Here is a 14,289-nt window from a genome sequence, read left to right as displayed (position 1 = left end):
TTCGAAAATGTATGAAGAGTTGAATCATGCTGCGTACTTTGGGCTGAACACAGCTGTGTTAGTCTGTACTTTAACTGTCCCTTGTAAAAATGTAGCACATATTTGAGACCCTTTTGGCAAATTTTTGGAGCAGATTTAGATCCAGTTATTATTAAAGTACAGACATATATTAAGTGTAAGAATCTTATTGCATTTCATTGATAAAAGCTTTTTTGGCTGGGTTCCGTGGCTCACACCTGTAATCCCAGCACTTTGGGAGGCCGAGGCGAGTGGATCACATGAGGCTAGGAGTTCAAGACCAGCCTTATCAACATGGCGAAACCCCATCTCTACTAAAAATACAAAAATTAGTCAGGTGTGGTGGTGCATGCCTGTAATCCCAGCTACTCTGCGGCTGAGGCATGAGAATTACTTGAACCTGGGAGGCAGAGGTTGTAGTGAGCCGAGGTTGCACCACTGCCCTCCAGTCCAGGACAGTCTCGTTCTGTCTCAAAAAAGAAAGCTTTTTTTATATCTAAATTTTTGCTATCACTTATTTCCAATTTTTAGAACAATGATAAGAAATCTAGCATTGAAGTCATACAGTTATTTAAGGATCGCCTGTCGTTTTTGCGTCTTATTCTACTAACAATGCCTGATGTCTACTCCATGGCCTTCTGAGTGATTGTTCTTTTCTAGCCCATCTCTAATTCTGCATAATGTACTAAAATATATATATCTGTGTATTTCAACATAGGAAGTGTGTTTTTCATAAAATTTTGTTGTTCCTTAGTCTATGTCATAATAAAGGCAATAATGGACCCTCCACTTATAAATCAGTCCCAGCTCATCAGTGAGAATATGTCATGCTTTCTATTTTCTCCACTATATCAGTATGTAGCTTATCTTGGTATGTTATCTCTCCATCAATTAAGTACTTCCCACTTTCTTGTATGATGCATAAAATAACTCTGCTTATTACTCATTTTAACACGAGTTTTCACTTTGGTGTCCTGCCTGAGTACCAGTGATGTTTCATGTTTCTCATCCTTTTTTGTTTGTTTGTTTAAAGCCCAGCTTATTTATTATGCACAGCTGCAACCATCTGACCAATGCATCATGTCTTCTAGCGAAATCATACCTTATCATTTAAATGTTGGGTTAAACTTTATCATTATTACCTTTATCTTATTTCTCCATTACGTTATAGTTGTGGTATAATATTGATTTTTAAAAAGTTGCATGTGCGTGTAGGTTTTGTTATCTATGAATTTTATTTCAGGATATGTTTCATTTGCTATAAAATAGAGACAAACTGCCAAAGGCCAGGTGAAAAATAAGACTTGGGGTGGAAACCCTGGCTGCCCTGGGTCTTTGTGCTTATCTTTCTGAGAGCCACAGCAAGACAAGACTCTTTATTTGGCCTACAGTCACTGGACAGGAATTTTTGAATATGCTGAGTGGTGGTAGAGGTTTTTCTTCCTTCCACATTTTAGTGAGGTGCAGCTAGCCCTGTGCGCTAGGCAGAGCCTGAGTTCACTGCACAGAGTCAGACCTGGAAAAGAGTCATGATGCTGCCTGAAGAAACAGATCACTCGAGATCCAGAGCCTTTATTCTATATCACAGCTGCCTGTCAGTAGCTTCTCACTGTATTGATTGTTACCCTTGCACTCCACCATAGGTATCTGTCTTCAGGTAAACACGTAGGAAGGTGTTCAGCTGCACCTAACTGGGATTCAGAAAATGGCTCTCGGCAGGTGTCCCACCACCTCACTGTATTAACCAGAGTCTAACCAGGAAAATAAAAATGACTCTGAGTCTTTAAAACCAAGAGACCTTACTGCAAGGGACAAATTACTTAGGTGTTGGGAAAGCAAGCAGCCAATAGGGTGAGAGGAGGCAACTCAGAGATTAGCAACAGCAGACAACCACTATTCTCCCTAGACCATGGACAAACTGGAAAAATCAGAACTGTGGGGGGACCTGTGCCACAGGAGCTGGAGCCATAGAGGAAATACAGCTGCTGCTGGAGATGCCCACTGACCCATCAGTAGCAACCAGCAGACGTGGAAGCCTGGGAAACACATCCTGTAGGGTCAGCTTCCCTTCCCAGTCCCCCTACGCTGATCCCTACACCCCTTCTCCCTGATACAGAGCTGTGAAGAAGAGGACCATCATGTCCAGGAAGGGTACACCTACTCTGCTATCCCGCTGCACTTGCTGATAACCATTGGGTGAAGGAGTTCTAGGAGGAGGAGGAAGAGAGGAGAATACAGTTGGATATGGCAAGTTATCAACCCTTTAATTTTCTTAATTTTTTTTGAGGCATGCATGGTCTTGCTACATTGCCCAGGCTGGCCTTGAACTCCTGGCCTTCAGCAATCCTCCCACTTCGGCCTCCCAAGTAGCTAGGACTACAGGTGTGAGCCACTGCACTCAGGAGTTTACCAGCTCTTTATGAAATGTATAAGCCAGGGAGCGGTATTTGGCTTGGGTTTTCCATGACTTGGTATTACTTTCTCAGAAAATAGAGCTATGGATTGGCCCTTTGTGAGTATATTTAACAGAATTTCCTCCAAGCCTGCAAAACAGAGGACACCTTTCTCTGGTTTGAGAGCTGGTGCAGATGGTCTGCTATTTTTGTCTTCCTTAGATCATTTGAGTTCGCTTCTGGGCAGCATGGGCAGTGGCATATCTATTCTTTTACATCTGTCTTTCCTAGTTTTCTTCCAGAAGATCCAGATCTTTGTGTGTGTAGGACAAATTTCCAAACAACTACGCTCAAAGGGCTCAAATCTCTTGCAAACCTAAATCAACAGATTTCCAAGAGCACTTTAACTATCCTTTTGTTAAAATGCTGTGCTTTTACTTTGCTAGTAAAATGCTTGGAAAAGATAGTTAGGTCTAGAGTTAGATATTTGCAACATATTTGGTATGATGATGAACATACCGATGAACAGTTTTAAACTTTAGATTCCCTGGTGCTAAAATAGAGATATTAAAGCTTACCTTGAAACAAACTATGTGAAGCCTCTTCCACCCCGTCAGGGATGTAATAAGTATCCAACAAATAGTAAGCGTTATTACCAAAATGAGCCATGAACTGTATTTAATTTTCATTGGAATATTTATGACAATTGATGAAGACACATATAGCAAAGCCTTCTTAAAAACAGAGGAGTTCTCAAACCCAGTAGCTTTTTATTTTTGTTCTTACTGTGATCCACAGTAAGTATTGCATCACAATACATCTCATATGTGAACCTAAAAAGTTACTAAAAACATTCCTTACCACTCGATAAGATGGACACTTTTTTTTTTCCTATGCCATTATGCTCCCTTTTACTTAAAAAAAATTTGGGTCATGATCCAATATACTCCATGTGAGTGGAAAATTCTAATTCATTGGTTTCTTTTTATAAAATGTGTTTAGGAGAAAGTCTGCCTAATTCATTGATGTCAGAGGAAGTCAGGCAGCCATGGGCAGCTCAAAAAGAAGTGATTGCTCTCCAGGAGCTTAAGATGAATGTAAACCCCAAACGTGGCTACATTTACGGTGTTTGACGACCAGAGCACATGTTCTAAATCATGTTTTACAACTGCTTCTCATGTGGTGACGTTTGGGAAACCTCTGAGGAGTTCCACTGACACGGACTTGTCTCTGACTGAGTCATTAAAAGTGGCATATGTCCCAACTTCTCTACTTACGACATCCGGGAGAGCATTAGTGATTTTTCTATTTTAAGCCATGAAGGATGTGCCTTTGCATTCTGAGGCTATTTCTGAGCCATCTAATTGCCGATAGGTTTGGTGCAATAGGTAGACACTTAGTGAAATTGTATTATAAAGTAAGTTACTCAAATATTTAATCAGCTGTGCATACAGTCCAGCCACATGGTTCCTCCTGTGTAGAGTTTTATCCCCCATGGCTAGGAGTTGCTATGTGTTACAGCTTTTCTGTCAAACGTGAAAAAAAACTGGGTTTGGGAGACGAAAATGGGTTCCAGAAATGGCTTCCTCTTGACATAAGACAAATTGACACATAAGATTCTTGGGCCAAGAGTTCAAAAGCCATGAATTCTTGCCATACCTGTCCTGAACAGTTTGCTGGGAAATACCATTCTTTTCCTTAGCATTATTTATTCAGAGGGAAGAGCACATACTTTGCACCAAGCATGTGCTAAGAGCTTTCATAAAGAGTAAAATAATTTTTCCAGAGACATCCAGTCGGTCAGTGAAAGAACTGAGATTCCAAACAGAAGTCTGTCTAGCTTACTTTGAGTGCCCATTATATGCCAGGCGTTGTTCGAAGAAATGCAATATAGCAAGACCTTTTGAAGTAGTTCAGTCTATTTAGGAAATAGATGTATTAATATACTCTGACAGAGACTGAGCAAAGGGTTATTGTGATTGGAATGTATAAAGTACCAAGAGAGCTCATAAGGCTGAATGGTCAAGCCTCTTTTCATGATGTCTATACATAGATGGGGATTTCATAAAGGTTTCACAAAGGTTGAAGAAGCAGAATCTATAAAAATCATAAGTCAAACACCCATCGAATATAAAATGTATTTTTTTGGTAATGAGACCCTGGTATTTTAAAACCTTGCCTTTTAAGAAGAATCTTCCTAACTCAAATATTTTATGCATTAAATGTGACTTCGAGTAGATGGGCCATTGGTTAATGTTTCTAAGTCTTTTTTATTATAGGGAGACCTAGTTGTTTTACCCTTGACTGGACCTATAATGTATTCTTAAAGGCCAAGAAACCAGATGCTTCCCCTTTCTAAGAGAATCAAACTCTGTTTTTCATGCATCTTCCTTAGTTCTCCTCTATTTCCTTTGGGGCTAAGCTTGACATCTGTCAACCTAATAATGGGACATAAATTCCTTTTCCACAAACATTACAAAGACAGCTAAATGTAGCCCAATTTTCTTCTTCTCTTCAAACCAGCTCTCATAGTCCCTTAAACACTTTTTATACTGTATCAGATCTCACATATTCTCAGGAGAGGGCAAGTATCTCTTCTCCAAAAATTTCAACAAAAGACGAATTGACTATCCTGGACTCTAAATGGATCTCATGGCCATTCTAGAACCAACTGTGGTAGCCAGCAGGGGTGCAATATATCACTGGTCTTAGGTATGGGACATGCGCTCCCACCCTGAATTTCAGAGGTCAGTCCCACTCAACTGTCTGGACTAATAATGGAGGATAAGAGGAAAGACTGAAAATACTGTCCCTTGAAATAGAATGAATAGATGCTCCAAAGTAACTATCATGAGAATAGAAGACCCTTCCTAGGAATCACAGAAATCTTGTGGAGGGTATTTTTTACATGACCTAGAGTAGGAATTTGAGCCAAAATCTCATATAGACCTTGAGAGGCATGGAGGTATCATCTAATATATAGTTTACCTAGGGGAACTACATGAAATGAGAATGAGATAAGTAGATTTATCATGAAAGTCATGAAGTCTACACTTCCCTTATTTGACAGCAATCCTAAAAATGTTACATGAAATTATCGTAAGTCATGATGCTGAGAGTTTTCTAAAGTCTAAATAACAAAAAATTTTCAATCATTCATACCAAAGGAAAGACTATCTTTTGATCCTCTCTTTAAGAAACAACATTACAAAATCATTGTCTCATAAGAATGTAAGCAAATAATACGCAGCAAAAAACATGGGAAAAGTACCACAGAGATGCGTCAGGTATTAATGTGCCATTTACCTAAATATTGTGACTTTTGTGTTATTTTTCAGCTCTTTCTAATTTGCAATTTGTTTATGACCTCTTTTCTCATTCTAATCAAATATTCACATCTGTACCTAATTTTGTATGTGTAATTCTGTGTGTTTCATTGTTGCTGTTATTTTTAGAGAGAGAACCAAAATTGTATAAGCCATAGGCCTTACAAAACCTGCATGCATCCCTGAATTCTACCTTTTTGGCAGTGCCCAGGAGGTGGCCTGAATCTTGAAGCTTACTCCTAGTGGTCTCAGCAGTTCCCAGCCATACATCCTCACACCACAAACCCAGGGTGGAGAAAGCGTCTGCGGCGCAGCATTCACAGCTTAAGTCTCAAGTTGACTCTCCTTGGACCAGCTTCATTGCTTAGCCCTTGAATCAGCCATCCTGTTAGGGAAGGGATATTTTGGAACAGATGAGCCAGTCAGGGAACTGGAGTGGGGTTGCTCCCGCAGAAGCCACATAACTAAGGAAAAAGATAGAGGGATAGTTTTCAAAGGCAACTTGGTGTACTTGGTGTACTGGGACCAGAGGGGAGCACCAGTGCTGGGTGGAAAGAATAGGTGTCTCGGAGATGGGGCTAGGGTGGGTCAAGTGAGGCTCTTGCCTCAGGTGCGGAATTTAAGAGGGCACCAAAACCTCAGCCACAAGATGAATAATATGTTGATATAATACTTCAAAAAAAACTGAAGTGACAAACTACAGCCTGCAGGTCAGCTGCCTATTTTTATAACTCATAAATTGTTATAACTTTTGTGACAATGGCTGGACTACCTCCTTTGGGAGACAGGTTCCACCCCGTCACTGTCTACAAAATTGTTGATGTTTCAGAAGAATCTGGGCCCCAAGACCTCTTTTAAGCCAGGAATTGTGACATTTTCTTATCTTATGACTCAGCTCTACATTGGCCTCCTGATCCTGTGAGGTGTGGAGAGGGCAGAGGAAGCCCCATTTCACTAACAATTAAGATCTACCATATCAATAGCACAACAGCTGACTAACAAATGATTTAGAATAGATAAGAATAGTGGCAGTCCCTGGACTCAGGCTAAGCCTCTGCCATTATGGCCAGCCTCCCATTCATGCAGCTCCACTGCAAGCTGATGAGGCCTTGCCTAGCCAACTTGCTGGGGAGGACACATGAGACCCACTGGGGACAGAGGGATGAAGAGGCAGCCCCCAGCAGTTTGCTGCCAGCCCAAGACAGCCCTTGCTATCCTGCAAGGATGTATTCTGGCTTCAGTTACTGAGCCAGGCTTTACCCTCTGTGGCAGCTGCTAAAATGTTTCAGCCTATTCTCATGCGATCAGGGGTTTGCAGTGCCTGGAAATAGCCCCAGGCATTGGTGAAAGGTGAAAGGCATCTTTCCAACTCACCTACGTGACCAGATAGCCATTATTTCATTAACAGGAGCCAGAGATAACCAAAAAAGGTGACTAGTAACTCACAGGTTATCCAAACACATTATCACATTCTTTCAATTAACAGTTTCTATATCCTTCTAAGTAGTGCATCCCTGGATTGCCAGTAAGAGCACTTGTTGGCTCTGTGACCCTGGGTGAGTCACTTGGACACCTAACTATTTGGGAGTTCAGTCTCCCCATGTGTGAGGTGAGGGGGTGGTCTTGAGTGACCATCTCTGAGGTCCTTTCCAGCTCTGGCAGGCTATTATTCCACCAACAGGGGTGGCATTTCGTCTTCTCCCATTCAGCCCCAAGACAGCTGTAGAGGGCCCAGAGGGGCAGAGCAAGGAACACATCACCCGTCTATACTGGCAAGTGGAAAATAAATCCAAAATAAATTTGGGCTTACTTCTAAAGAACTCTGTCACCTAGTATTAGAATTTATTTTTTAATAATCTCAGAAATAAATTGCATCTCCAAGTAAAATTGTTTCTTCATATTTGTGTTAGTATGGGTCCTCTGAGATGTAGATGCCAAAAGAGATTAGCACACAAGAGATTTTTGGGGGGAAACACCTGTGAGGGAGAAGGAGCAGGTATCGGGGATGCAGAGGAGGTGAAGAGACCCTTTGGATCACAATGCAGGTCGGCCACCTGTGATGGGAGAGGTGGAAGAATGGAGGGCTGCACAGGAAGAACCTCAGACTGAAGCACAGCTCTAAGATCAGTTCCATTAGGCAGTGCGTTACCCGGCTAGGGCTGCCGTAACATGGGTACACAGACTGGGTGGCCTCAACAACAGAAATGTACTTCATCGCTGTTTCAGAGGCTACACGTTCAGATCAAAGTGCTGGCAGGGCTGGTTTCCTCTCCTTGGGTGCTTCTCTCCTTGGCTTGTAGGTGGCCGTATTCTCCCTGTGTGTCTTCACATGGTCTTCCTTTTGTCTATGTCTGTGTCCCAATCCCCTTTTCTGATTAGGACACAAGTCAACTGGATTACGACCCATCTTAATGACCTTATTTTCACTTCGTCATCTCTTTAATGGCTCTATCTGTGAATCCAGGGCAGGCATACCTCATCTTACTGTGCTTCGCTTTATTGCAATTCACAGACATTGTGTTTTTGTTTTTGTTTTTTAATCCATTGAAGGTTTGTGGCAATTCTGTGTCAAGCAAATCTTTCAGCGTCATTTTTTTCCAACAGCATGTGCTCATTTCATGTCTATGTATTCAGAGCTGCAGATTAATCCTACTTTCCTTCATTTCCTCCTTGCTAGGAACTTAGTCTACACTTCTTCAGGCTAAAACAAGAGACATGACTCAGCTCAGATTGCACTAGAATACTCTGCAAAGGCCAAACCTACGTACTAAAGAGTCCAGTCTTCTAGGTCACACCTGCTGACCTCCAGGTTCCCCTGGTAACTCTCCCTCTTGGCTGAGCACACAAACCTTGTACACCATGGCAAGCACTATCCCCTTCTCCTTGTAGCAAAAGGAAGAAAGGCTATAGGCTCTGTCCTCCCCACAAGTGTGACTGTGAAGGAAAGACCAGGCTTCCAATATCAATTTGCCTTTTACTAGCCATATTGCTTTGAGTAAATAATTTAATATCTCAATGTCTCAATTTTCCTATCTTTAATTTGTAAATAAGACGAACCACCTTGCAAAGTTGTTGTGAAGACTGAGAGATCACAATGTGAGAATGTTTCCTAGCATGGCGATTTCACAGTTGGTAATCTACAGACACTGAGCCCTCCACCCCACCTCCAATTGCTAGAATATTCTTTTTCCTTACAGTCAGAACAAAAATTTTATTGTCAAAACCATTGAAGAAATTAACAAATTCCTGTTTCCATTGTCCTTGAAATTCCTCATTTCCATCCCATTTATATGCCCAGAGCCTGCCACTGAGGCCAAAACCTACTGTCTGGGAAGGTTCTACTATCAGTCTTTCCCACTTCAATATGAATTTCTACATCTCTAGACATTTCTCCCGGAAGCATGACATGGTAACTGTCCAACCTCATTGAGGAAAGAAAGACTTTACCTCTTGGTAAAGTAAACCACATCAATAGCAAGGATTCCTCTGGTGTCCCTAAATCACACCAAATAGCTATCCCCCTTTCACAAGAGTGGCTCCAGCTGAAACAGCATCTACCCAGGGGACTGCAAACATTTTCAGTAGGAGACATCTCTTCTTTCAAATTGAATTTTGTCCTGGATCCCAGTATTTATAAAATAGATAAAAATTTTATTAATATAAATTCATTTTAGTTGAAATTTATAAAGTTTGCCCATTATAACCTGAAAAAGCATAAATAAGAGATAAATAAGACAGTCTCTTGAAAATGAAACTTTACTATTTAAAAAATATAGATGATGGAATTGTTAATTAGCCTGGTTTAACCATTCTACATTGTAAACGTATATCAAAACATCACATGATACTCCAGAAATTATAATTTGTCAATTAGAAATAAAAAAGAAATGTTGACATTAGATGATGGTTAAATTTTGTATCATCTTTAGTAACATATTAAGTTGTTGCTATTGTTTCGGCAACTCAGTGTCAGGAAAAAGTTACCATACAGATAAGTAGTTCTTCCTGGTTCCCAGATTTCTAAAAAGTCTCTGTCAACGTCAGGGGACATATTGATAAAACTCATTTAAACTTGAGAGATTATATTATATGCACACACACACACACACACACACACAAAGATAATATCATATATTTGTATAAAAACACATATGTGTGTATGCATATAAATATCTGGCAATAAATCACCCAGAAAAAATACAATAATTGCTTAAATGATCTATAACATGATATTTTCACATTACAATATGTTTGGCATTTATTAGTTATTGCACAAATGAGAACTGCTCTGTAATGAGAGTGTGTGCCAAGCAGATGCCTCTGAGCTTGGCACAGCCTTTAATCTGGTGTGGCCCCAGGTACCATGCTAATGCATATGCACTACCCCGATTTTAAGACAAGACCAGTGGCAACCTTCCAGGTCAATGCACACCTATAAAAGATTTAAATATATACACAAGAGGTAACCAGATAATTTTTTTCCAAGACCACAGAATAAACTCACAAAAAATATGCTCATGTATTCTAACAGTTAAAATTGAAATACAATCTATTTGATTATTCTTGCTGTCTTTTATCAAAAATGCTTTACTTTTTCAATAAAATGCGACCCAAGAGTTTGCAGATGCCCTGAAGCATCTCTGCAGAACAGTTTGAAAGCCTGATTCCTGCTGAATTCTAGTCCAATACAGATGGAGAAACCAGGTCTAGAGAATTACAGCGTCTTGTCCTGACTCATGTAGCCCAATAGTGACAGAACCACAGTAAGAACCTTAAACCTCAGCCTCCCAGGTCAGTGCTCTGACCAGTGCCCCAGAGTGCTGGGAGACTCCTGGGCCCCACAGTATGGGTCATGACAGACATCACTTGGTAGTCTAGCATGAAATCCTTTTCCTACATGGGAGAGAAAAGTCCCGAAATGACCAGTGACCTTTATGACTCAGCCCGTGCTGAAGAGCTTGGAAAAATAATGTTTTGTTAGATTTGGTTTGGTTTTTGAGAAAGAGAGAAACCAAGGTACATCACAGTTAAGTGTTGAGGTGTTGGGCCTGCACTGGGGAAGCCCCTCAATAAACATGAGGAAAGGAGGGATGCCTGCCATGGACTAGGGTCAAAAGGAGTGGGTTTGGGGCTGGGTATGAATCTGGGCCAACAGAAGAAGGGTGAGCCAGGAGGCCTGCAACAGCAATCTCTCCATCTGCCAGACGATTGCAACAGCTATTCTAAGCACTGGCCTGGGGCCAGACTTTATTGATTTCAGCAATAAAATTACATGTTCCAGAGCTCATCTGTTTTGGACCATAAATGACAAAAAGAGCTATTACAGAATGTCAGATTTGTCCCTCTGTTTGGGATGATGTCTCCTACGTTAATACTTGCTTGGCCTCTACAAATGATTCATTTAGGGCAGCAGAATTTCTGAGTCACTGGCAGAATAATTTACTCTCGTTTCTCTCATCGTTATTGTGTGTTCTTCCTTGCTACAGCCAAATACTTATTCATGTTTCCCTTTGTTCATGTTAATATTAATGTCACCAGTGGGCTGTGCTTTCTTTCTGCCAAACAAAGACATAGTAAACATGATAATAAAATAAAAGGCATTTACAATGATGGTGAAGTCTTGTTTTGAAAGGCTACAACCACATTTTCTGATCATGGAACAACAGAATAATTATCCAACTTTGAATTAACAAACGGCTCCTCCTCCCATCCTAACGCTTACTTAAATCCCTATTTAAAACGTCTTCCTAGTGTTGCCTCAGTGAAGCCGATTTCCCCTTCCTATCCGTAGGCACTTACCTTCTGTCTAGGGCTCAGGAAGCAATGCTCTTTGCTCGAGCTCCTTCCTGCAGACTAATGCTGTCATTTTATTCCTATGTAATGTGCGGGTCTTTTTCAGGGAGAAAAGAACAGAAACCCTTCAAACTAGCTCAACAAATCACAGGGACTGTGTTGGAAGAACACGAGTGTATCTCAGAGTAAGCAAGGAAGGGCAGAAAGCGGGGCTGAGCTCACGAGGAGATGGGCATACCTGTAGGAAAAGAGTGGGTGGTCACACCCCTTGGGCTCCTTCTCTAAAGAGGTTCATTTTCTTTTTTTTTTTTCTTTTTCTCGTTTTTAATTTTTTTGATACAAGGTCTTGCGCTGTCACTCATGCTGGAGTGCAATGGTGTGATCATGGCTCACTGTAGCCTCTACCTCCTGGGCTCAAGTGATCTACCTCATCCCCCGAAGTAGATGGGACTATGGGCACAAACCATCCTGTCTGGGTAATTATTTTGTTTGTAGAGACGGGGTCTCCCTATATTGCCTAGGCTGGTCTCAAACTGCTGGGCTCAAGCAAACTTCCCACTTCGGCCTCCCAAAGCGCTAGGATTACAGGCACGAGCAACCATACCCAGCCAAGTGGTGCATTTTCAATAATTTAGGAGACAGGTTGTTAAGAAAGTTATGCCCCCTGTGTTGTAAAGTCAGAGGAAAAAGTGCAATACAGGAGTGAATGTGTCCAGCCACAACTGATATATCAAAGGTCAAACGTATGGCTTATAAAGAAGGTATGACTTACAGAGAAGGTGGTCAAACACTGGCACACACAATGTACATACACCTATCAACTAGTGTTCAGCTAATTCAGGTCCCACCCTTGGCCCGGCCCAAACTCATCCTCAGACAATGAGGGTGAGGCTCACTGATTTGTGAGGGCTCCCCAGAGTTAGACCATGGCTACAGTTTTGGCTCCGGGAACTCCCAAACAGCCTGAAATCCAATCAGCTTCTCTCTTTCCTTTTCTAAATATCTTTTCAAGTCCTGATCATTTGGGATGGGGGAAATTTTATGTCTTCGTGTACAAGTAATCTCTGCTCTACATTGCCCCCAAATGGAAGACCTGAAGGCTTGTGTAAGATGAGAAGGAAGCTTTCTGTCATTAACGCAGTGCAGATCTGTGCTGGGTTGGTGTGTTCCCTCATGCTGGCCGGATGACAACCCTTAAGTGTACCTTTTGATTTAAGGTTTTATTTCTTCATCATTTAAAAGGAGCGTTTATTTATTTTGAAAAGGGGTATATATTTTTGCAGCACCTTCCTAAAAATATAAACCTTGGATGTTTGTGAATGGAGGAGGGCAGAGCAGATCACTGCCTGTCTACTGAGCAAGAATATTCTCAGAAGAAAGGGAACACAGGAAGTACAGGGAAGTTGGTCTGCATAGTTGCTTCATAAGGAAGAGAGTCTGAAGATGCATTGGCATGGGAATAGAAAAGACAAGCAAATCTCACGGAAACTAACTCCCCTGGAGCTACAGGCGGTTTTTCCTGAGGGACAGAGTTATGAACTACAACCACGATGTTGCTGGAGACTGCATTCCATCCTTGGACAAGGGGATATGATATTCAACCCTGGAAAGAGATGGCCCTGGAAGGACAACACTAGTGGCACTGACCTGCCTGCCATGGAGCTACTGACTCCAGCCTCCCCCTCATTGTCAGGTTTTTCTACAGGAGTGTTTGCATCGACCCTGCTTAGAAACAGGGCATGGTGCCAGCTTCTGCCAGCCTATCACAGTTGAAAAAATAAGAGAAAAAGAAGAAAGGAAAACGTGAAAACAAAGGAAGGGAAAAGAGCCCATTCTAACTTCCTTTGCTGGGCACATGTTTCCCACGGGGCACCCAAGAGCCAGTTACTCCTCCCTACCACATGAGAGTTTGTATTGTTGTCCCCTTTAGACTGGAGAGGACACAGAGACTTAAGAAGTTAAATGCCTGAGGATACCTGGTTGATGAGTGACAGAGCCAGGATTTAAACCTGAGTCACTTTGGCTTCAAGGCTTATGTGCACCAGGCACTGCCTCTACGCCCCAAGGTGATCACATTTCACTTGTCTGACTGTGGAGGAGTAATGAAAATCCAACCCTTTTCCATTACTGTCATTCACACACATTAACACAAACCAAGGCCCTGCTGTCCTTTGGTCAGCAGCACTGTCTCCCTGCAGAAGTCTGTCCCCCTATTGGCCCTGTAGTACAACCCCGGACCCCGTCCATGTATCCTACCCATTCAGCCCATAAAGATGGCCAGGCCATCCCTAACATCCTGTCGTCTCCCACCCCTCTTCCTCTGGTCCCATCTTTTCTAGACTCCCAACTCTTGGCTCTACAGCCTGCCCCACAGCCTCTCACTGGCAAAACCCTCCAGACTTGGTACTTTTTCTGATCTCCCTGGAGTTCAGAGCCAATGTCTTCTCCAGACTTCAGCTTGGTCCATGCTTCTGGTCTTTGATCCTCTGCTGCCATGGAACCTGATCCTGTCATGGTTCCTGGCCAGCTCCCTGCCCTGGGAGGAGCAATGCTGCTCAGCTAAGACTCCTGGCATGCAAGCAAGTCCTCACTTCCCTGACACTCACTGTTCTCTCTTAGGTTCAGGAATCAATGGGTCCAAGAACAGATAAGCAGGCAGTAGCAAACACTAGGAGAGCCAAGGAGGCCCAGTGTTTCTACAGATGGCCAAAGAAGACAGCTGCAGGGACAAGAGATGAGCAGTGAGCAAAGCCATCAGC

General features: G+C 42.1%; 1 pseudogene; it reads right to left on the bottom strand.

The window, feature by feature from the left end:
• LOC116564588 overlaps positions 1 to 14,044 on the bottom strand; it is a 28,435-nt pseudogene extending 14,391 nt beyond the window's left edge.
• Positions 14,045 to 14,289: the final 245 nt, after the last annotated feature.

This window comes from Sapajus apella, unplaced genomic scaffold (genome assembly GCF_009761245.1).
Source record: "Sapajus apella isolate SASKATOON/1434 unplaced genomic scaffold, GSC_monkey_1.0 scaffold37, whole genome shotgun sequence".
Classification (NCBI taxonomy): Eukaryota; Metazoa; Chordata; class Mammalia; order Primates; family Cebidae; genus Sapajus; species Sapajus apella.
The sequence above is the reverse complement of the archived record's forward strand: the minus strand, read 5'-3'. Positions and strand labels throughout refer to the sequence as shown.